Below are 8,799 nucleotides of genomic sequence, written 5' to 3'. Positions count from 1 at the left end.
GTCGCTGGTGCTATCCCTTGCCGGATAATTCTCCCTTGCCGGAGAACGCTCCCTTACCGGGGAATCCTCCCTTGGCGGTGTAGTCGAAGCAGATGGCATTTCGGGAGCGGCTTCCGGGCACTCCTGGTGAGGCTGCTCTGCTCCTACACAAACCAACAGTCAGATATCAGCAAAGCAAGAGCACCAATGCGTGCCTAACAGCAAGAAGTAAACTATACACTAACGCTGGGGGCTGCACTGGGGGCTACTTTGGGGAATAGTTGCCGGGTCCGGCAAGGTGGTCTCAGACACGTCCCCTGCTATCGCGGTGGGTTCGTCCTCGATGACAATCACCGGGACCTTGGCTTTCTTCGCCGCTCTCTGGGCCAGAGTCCTGAAAAGGAACGGATTCGGAGTAAAGCAAATCAGATACAAGACAAAACAGCAAAGATTGAAGAACTACAAGTATAGCAAAGAATCTTACTCTTCTTCCTCCTCATCGGAGCTGAGCGCAGAGAGATCAAAGTCCGGCTCGCCCCCGGTGCGACGAGGCGGAGGAGTAGGTTCCCTTGTCCGCTTGGCAGGAGCAGTGGCGGTGGACCTGGAAGACCCCGCTCCAGTTGCCGCAGCGGCGTGAGGCGCTCCCGCGGCAACAGTGCTTGCCGTGGTCGAGCGCGTCATGCGGTGCGGCGGCTGTTGACCCGTCTGCCGCCCCGCTACATCCCCGGCCTTGCGGAGACGCATTCTTGCTGGAGCTGGGGGCTCAGCTTGCGGCAAGCTGGCTGAAGGTGGGGAGGAGGAGGAGCCGATCTGCAACGGGTCACTCGCGCCCTCGGCGGGCTCGCTCGACTCGGATTCAGGCCCGACAAGCTCTTCCTCGCCGACAAGCTCCTCTCGCTCGGCAAGGCTTGCCGCCTCTGCTACCTCTGCCTCCTCCACGTTGAACCCAAACTCGCCCGCGGCAACTGCTGCCGCTGCCTCTTCCAGCCTAGTGGCGATGCGCTGCATCTCCGCATCGGTGGTGTCACGGGTGAGGCTCTTCTGTTCATCAGGGCGGACCGGCACTTCTACCAAGCTGTCGAAGAACTCCTGCATGACGTCGTCTGCAGGCTCTTGCCAAGTTGGAACAATTCCATGCGAATCGCATAGCGGCATCATTGCACGGATGCGGTCGAGCGAGGAATTGTTGCACAACAGAACGACACTCCTCGGCAACATGAATGGATGTTGAGGATCGCGCTTGAATAGTTCCAGGAGCATCGCGTCCAGTTCCAAGACAGTGAAGCTGAGGTTGAGGCTCGGGCGCATCCTCATGATATCCGCCGAGTTCTGGAACTCCCAAGCGGGTCTCCTCCTCTCCTGAAGGGGGGCGATGCGGCGGCGAAGAAAATCTGCGCCAACGGCGCCTACGGTGAGCCCGGCAAGCCTGAGGCGTAAGATCTGGGTGACGGCAATCTTCAGCCTATCATCTTCCGGGGCCACGTTGCTCCAATCGTTGCCGCGCTCTACTGGGGCTTGGCGCAGGGCGGTAAATGGCTGCGGGTTCTCCTCGACAATCCAGCAACACTCTGCTCTCCATTCTTCCCATTTGCTGCGGAGCTCTCCCTCTAGATAAGCGTCCTTCTTGCCAGTTCTCGAGATCCAAGCGATTCCGCCGGCAAGGGGCTCTCCTCTCTCGACTCGGGGCATAAAGAAGTGGCGGAAAAGGGCTACGTTTGGATGGACTCCGACAAAGTTTTCGTAGAGATGTGCGAAAACTGCCATGGTCAGAACGGCGTTGGGGGTAAAGTCAAGGAGGCGGAACCCGTAAGTGTTCATGATATCACAGAAAAATTCAGAGAAGGGCGGGCAGAGCCCGCAGTAGAAGAACAGCGCGAAGAAGGGGTACCCGTTCGGAGCCAGTCCCGAAGCGGCAGCTGAGAGTACCTTCGTGCGCGGATGCACTCGCGTCTCCATCGACCATAAGAGGTAGTAGTACTCCCTCAGCTCCTTCGCGTCAAGCTGGGGGGGGGGGAGATTGCCCGCTCCTTTCGCAGCGCCACGAGCCGCTGCGCCTCGGCTGACTTCACGCCCTTCCCCTTGTCGGCTTTCGGAGCCATGGCGGAGGTGGCAGGGGAGATCGACGGCGTTGGTGGTGCCGGTGGCAATGGAGGGTAGAGCGCTGCTCTCTTTCGACTTTGGGAAGAAGGGGGGAGCGGCGGAGATTTCTGAGATTGGAGCAGTAACCGGCGAGATGGGCGAACTGTGTCAAGACCCCGACTCGATGTCACATCGATCTAGCCGGTAACACTTCATATCACTTTGCGGCCTCACGCACGGTATCCTCACGGGTGTCGCCTTACCTTTGCCCGGGACCGTTTGCGCCTTTTGGCTCACGTATATGATAGTGTCGCTAGCATCCATATGATAAAGAGCCCGGGCTGACATGACTAGTCGTAAACCCAAAGTGGCACAGACTTACAGGGACAGGCATTCATGACCCAGCTTCGAACGTGTCGGTCATCAGCAAGTGGGTCCGGGCTGTAGCACTGGGCTAGCAGGACTCCGGTAAACCGGGCTGTAGCGGGCTAACAGGACTCCAGTACTGAAAGTGTGACATTTCCCCGAAGGGACAGACACAGGAACGAAGAAGGACATATGCCGGCCAGCCTAAGTGTTCCAGAGCAGTAGCAAGCTACCATGGCTCAGCGGTAACACTAGGAGACATTTCCCGGTAAGAGAGGCTACTAAAGATAAACAACTAGATAGTCAGATCCCACACATACCAAGCATTTCAATCATACACACAATATGCTCGATATGTGCAAATACAACGAAGCATCACAACATGACTCTATGACACAAGTACTTTATTTAAGGCTCAGAGAGCCATACATGACATACACAAAGGTACGGGTCTCACGACCCAACATACAAGTCATACAGTCATACAAACCAGCAGCGGAAGTAACTTGTCTGAGTACAGACAACTAGTAAAATAAAAGAGGCTTGGGAAGCCTAGCTATACTACAAGGTCCTTCACAAGCTCAGGGTCACCACCTGGGTCTTTCAGCCTACTCGTTGATGTCAACGTCTACATAAAACCCATCAGAAGGGGTTGCAGCGTCTTCTGTAAAAATGTAAATTATAGCAACATGAGTACAAAGGTACTCAGCAAGACTTACATCAGATCCTACATACATGCTTCGTATCAAGAAGGGTTGGTGGGGTTATTGCAGCAAGCCAGCTTTGACTCTTGGCTAGACTATCCTACAAGACTCCAACTTGAAATGGTTTTGCGCACACGAGTCCACTACTCACCAATTCAATACACTACCGAGGATCCGCCTCCGTCTTCCTACGGAAGAGCCATCCTCGGCACTCACACTTATCTTGAGGCTTTTAACAGTTTCCATTTACTTATCTATGAACTGTATAGGCAACCAAGTAGTCCTTTACCGCGGACGCGGCTATTCGAATAGATTATGATAACCCTGCAGGGGTGTACTTCTTCATACATGTTTCCACCACTTAGCGTCTGCACACGACATGTGCTCGGCAGACTTCAAGCGAAAGCCGACGTGGGTGTAGACCACGACCTACCTAAACACTTAAGCCTCTAGTCCAGGTTTATCGCCTATTCAGGTTCCATCCGCAGGGAGTCCGGCCGAGGTTTCCCATACGGCCCCGAACGATGTGAACAGGGTTCCCGAGATACCTAACAGGTATTCGGTACACCCGGCCACGTACCTACCGCATCACAGCCCACCCCTACGGTCAGCGCTGTCCACGGCCTCCAGTAGGCTACAAACACCAGAAACTACTTGCAACTCCTGGACAGAGAACTAGGGTGAATAAGAAGTCGAGCGGGGTCATATTTCAGGGCCCAATGCATGGTAGTAGCTGTATCTTAAATCACGCATACAGATCTCAGTGCTTAAGGTCGGCTTCAATGAAACAACCCACCATGTACTCCTACATGGCCTCTCATCGATACCTTTACCAAATCGTGTTCACCACACCACTCTCATTACCGACATAATCATTTCACTCTAGCCCATCACCCAGATGAACCAGACCTGACACGACTCTAAGCATAGCAGGCATAGCAAGGTAGGAACAACACATACATATGGCTCAATCAACTCCTACACATGCTAGTGAGTTTCATCTAGTTACTGTGGCAATGACAGGTCATGCAGAGGAAATGGGTTCAACTACCGTAGCACACAGCAGTTTGAATCGCGTTGTCTTAATGTAGTAAAAGAGAGCAGGAGCGAGAACATGGGATTGTATCGATATGATCAAATGGTTGGTTGCTTGCCTGATGGTTCGATGCACGGATACGGTTCTTCGTTAGGGTAATCACGGTACTCCTCGGGGACAGAACCTGCCGCAGAGAGCACCGATACACAAACATTACCAAACAGTATGAAACAATATGATGCATGCATGAGACATGGCAAAATGAGTGTATTGGGCTAATGCAACTAAAACCAGGGGTGTTTGAACAAATTTGAATCAAGGATTCAAATTTCAAATTCAAATATGGCCTTTTAAAGTGCCTTTTCTTGTTCTGCTTAAAACATCAATTTAACTTGTTTGATCATGCATGAAAACAGTACAGATGGATAGATTGGATTTTTCTGATCATTTTTCATATATAATTTGTCCAATTTGGAGTTACAGAATAAAAGTTATGAATTTTTGAAGTTTAAATAATATTCTGGAATTTCCTGATTTAATTTAATTCCAGAAATATAATTATTGCGTCAGCATGACGTCAGCATGACGTCAGTGGTCAACTGTGGCTGGCTGAGGTCAAACCTGACGTGTGGGGCCCACACATCAGTGACAGGGGGGGTTAAACAGGATTAAATTAATCCTAATTAGGGGTTAGTGGCGCTGGGGCCCACTGTCAGTGTCAGGGGGGGTTGACTAACAGTAGTTAGCGCTAACCTAACCACCTGGCCGATAGGGCCCACGCGTCAGTGACCCTGGGGGGTCAAACCCCAGGTCGGACAAGTCAAACCCCACCGGCGACATGACCCCGGCGAGGCCCGAGACGGCGGCGAAAGTGCTTTTTGCCATTCCGGCAACCAAATGGACGGCGGAAGGCATCTACGTGTTGCTGAGGTTGAGCCGCGACTATTGGTGGTGGTGGTTGGGCTCGGGGTGGCCGGAGTTGACGGCGACGAGCTCGGCTGCGGCGGCCGGAGTTCGGGTGCGGTCGGGATCAGTGTTGCAGGGGGTTTGGGGAGGCGTTGGTGCGTGCTGCGTGCTCCTGGTGAGGTGGGGAGCACGATGGTGTGCTCGGTTGGGCGCTACGGCGACCGTGGCCACGACGGCGACATCGCCGGCGGCGTGGAGCTCTCGGCCGAGGTGGGGCTAGGGCCTAGAAGTCGAAAGAGACCAGGGAAGAAGGGGGAAACGATCCGGGGGCTCACCGCGGAGCTGCAGGGATGGTTAGCGGGCTCGGGGACGCGCTGGTGACGGTGAATTCGACGGCGACGACGGTCGGAGCCCGAAGAGGGGAACGGCGACGTGGCGGCGATGCAGGGCTTCCGGGGACCCGTGGAGCGGTGGGGAGGAGGAGGGAGTCGAGGCGGAGCTTCTGAGCTAGTCGGGGGAGCGAGGGGTGGCCGGAGACGATGGCTATGGCGAACGGCGGCGACGGTGGTGTTCGGCCGTGAGAGAGAGAGAGCGAGGGAGAGGAGAGGAGAGCCGGGGGAGAGTGAGAGAGAGCAGGGGGAGAGGCGTGGCGTCGTCCAGGGCGTCGAGCGAGGAGGGGAGGGCAGGCAAGCAGGCGAGCAGGTGGCGTGGCGCGGTGGCGCGCGCGCGCGCCGGCCACACTCCCCTCCCTCTGTCGGGACGAAGACGACAGAGGAGGGAGGTGGGCTGGGCCGGCTGCTGGCTGGGCCAGCCAGCTGGCTGGGCCGCACAGGGAGGAGCCCAGGTAAGCTTCTCCCTTTATATATTTTTCTGTTTTCTGTTTTTATTTAATATATCTGCAACTTTGTTGAATTAAATAAAATACCTAGGCAACTTCAAAAATCACCAAACTATTCCTGGCCCATAGTTGGATTATTTCCAACATGAAACATTTTAGTTTGGAGATATTTGAGCATTTAAATATTTTATATTATTTTAAATGCCCAAATTCAAATATTTATGATTTAATTCAAAAACCCTAGGATGGCCTAGGAAAATGTGCACCATTTTTGGCAGAGGTTCTGAACCAAGACAAAAATGATGGGCATTTTAGAAGGGCATTTCAGGTTCATTGAAAATTATTTTAGTAACCCTAGTTGGTTTCAGAGGGGACTGGGGGTTCTGTCATCCCCATTTCAAGTTTCTGATGAAAGAGTAAACATGATGCAACACTCTAATGCATGACTAGCTAGGGTGTGACAACTCACCCCCACTCAAAAGAATCTCGTCCCGAGATTTGGGTTCCTCCGGGAAGAAGGCGGGGTACTCGAGTCGAAGACGATCCTCCCTTTCCCAAGTTGCTTCATCCTCAGAATGGTGCGACCATTGAACCTTGAGAAACTTGATATTATGACGTCGAGTGGTACGTTCGGCCTGATCGAGGATACGAATGGGGTACTCTCGATATGTAAGATTATCTTGGAGATCAAGCGTTTCGTAGTCCACTCCACGGATAGGATCCGAGAAGCAACGCCTGAGTTGAGAAACGTGGAAGACATCTTGGACTCTGGAGAGATGCGGAGGTAGTTCCAGCTGGTAGGCAACTTCTCCTCGTTTGGCGAGAATGCGAAAAGGTCCAATGTAACGAGGAGCCAATTTGCCTTTGATACCGAAACGATGGGTTCCCTTCAGAGGGGTGACCCGAAGATAAGCCTTCTCGTCAACCTCGAAAGTCATAGCCTTATGTTTTCGGTCATATTGACTCTTTTGACGAGATTGAGCTGTTTTCAACTTTTCACGAATGATACGAACTTGTTCTTCTGCTTCCTGAATCATATCCGGGCCAAAGAATTGTCTTTCCCCGGTCTCTGACCAGTTAAGGGGTGTTCGACACCGTCGTCCATAGAGAACTTCAAAAGGGGCTTTACCCAAGCTAGATTGATAGCTGTTGTTATAAGCGAATTCGGCAAATGGAAGGCACTTCTCCCAATCCATTCCGAATGAGATAACAGAGGCTCGAAGCATGTCTTCTAGAATCTGGTTGACGCGTTCCACTTGACCGCTCGACTGAGGGTGGAAGGCGGTGCTAAAGGAGAGACGGGTTCCCATAACATTTTGGAAACTTTCCCAAAATCGAGAGGTGAAAAGACTTCCTCGATCCGAGTTAATTTCCAAAGGAACACCATGGAGGGACACTATTCGGGAGATGTATAAGTCTGCCAGCTGACTAGCGGTTATACTCTCACGAACAGGTAGGAAATGGGCTACTTTGGAAAGACGATCGACCACGACGAAAATAGCATTATTCCCTCTCTTGGTCCTGGGAAAACCGGTAATGAAATCCATGCCAATTTTATCCCATTTCCATTCAGGAATAGCTAGGGGTTGAAGGGTGCCAGCAGGCCGTTGATGCTCTGCTTTTACACGACGACAGACGTCGCAATTAGCAATATACTGAGCAATTTCTCTCTTCATCCTAGTCCACCAGAACCTCTGGCGTAGGTCCTGATACATCTTAGTGCTACCGGGATGAATGGTGAGAGGAGATTCATGAGCTTCCTTAAGGATCAATCGCCTCAGGTTTCGCACTTTGGGAACCACTAGTCGATTTCCGAAGTATACGACCCCTTGATCGTTAATGGAGAAGCAATTCGCAATTCCTTTCTGAATGTTTCTCTTGATGCGGGAGATTCCCGGATCTACCTTTTGTGCTTTGATAATCTGATCCGTAAGGGTAGGTTTTGCCACCAAGGTGGAAAGAAAACCTTGAGATACAATGTGAAGGTTAAGCTTCCGAAATTCCTCATGGAGAAGCGGTTGACTTTGTTGTAGCATCAGATTGTTACAATAAGATTTACGACTTAGCGCATCAGCCATGACGTTGGCTTTCCCTGGGGTGTAGGTTATTCCTAAGTCGAAGTCTGTGATCAATTCAACCCAACGTCTTTGCCTGAGATTTAGATCCTGTTGGGTGAAAATGTACTTCAGGCTTTGGTGATCAGTGAATATTTCGCAACGGTTACCGAGGAGGTAATGTCGCCAGGTTTTAAGTGCATAGACTACGGCTGCAAGCTCTAGATCATGAGTGGGATAATTCTCCTCATGTGGGTGCAATTGCCGTGAAGCGTAGGCAATTACGTGTCGATCTTGCATGAGAATGCAACCTAGTCCTTGTCGCGAGGCGTCGCAGTAGATAACAAAGTCCTTGGAGAAGTCTGGCGGTACCAGTACGGGAGCAGAGGTCAGGCGTCTTTTCAGTTCCTGAAAGCTGTGCTCACATTGTGGAGTCCACTCGAACTTCTTATCTTTCTTGAGGAGTTCGGTTAGAGGTTTGGCAACTTTGGAGAAGTTCTCGACAAAGCGACGACAATAGCTCGCTAAGCCCAGAAAGCTCCGAACTTGCTTGACCGATTCAGGTGGAGTCCAATTAAGGACGGCTTGAACTCGCTCAGGGTTAACAGCAATACCTTTACCAGATATTACATGACCCAGATAGGTCACTTCTGACAACCAGAATTCACATTTAGAAAATTTGGCATAAAGGCGATGCTCTCGAAGTTTCTGCAACACTAGCCTTAGATGTTCGGCATGTTCCTCCTCGTTCTTGGAGTAGATGAGTATATCATCGAGGTAAACCACGACGAATTTATCCAAATACTCCATGAAGATTGAGTTCATTAACCGAGAAAA

This window comes from Triticum dicoccoides, chromosome 6B (genome assembly GCF_002162155.2).
Source record: "Triticum dicoccoides isolate Atlit2015 ecotype Zavitan chromosome 6B, WEW_v2.0, whole genome shotgun sequence".
Lineage (NCBI taxonomy): Eukaryota > Viridiplantae > Streptophyta > Magnoliopsida > Poales > Poaceae > Triticum > Triticum dicoccoides.
Note: the sequence above shows the minus strand (reverse complement) of the source record.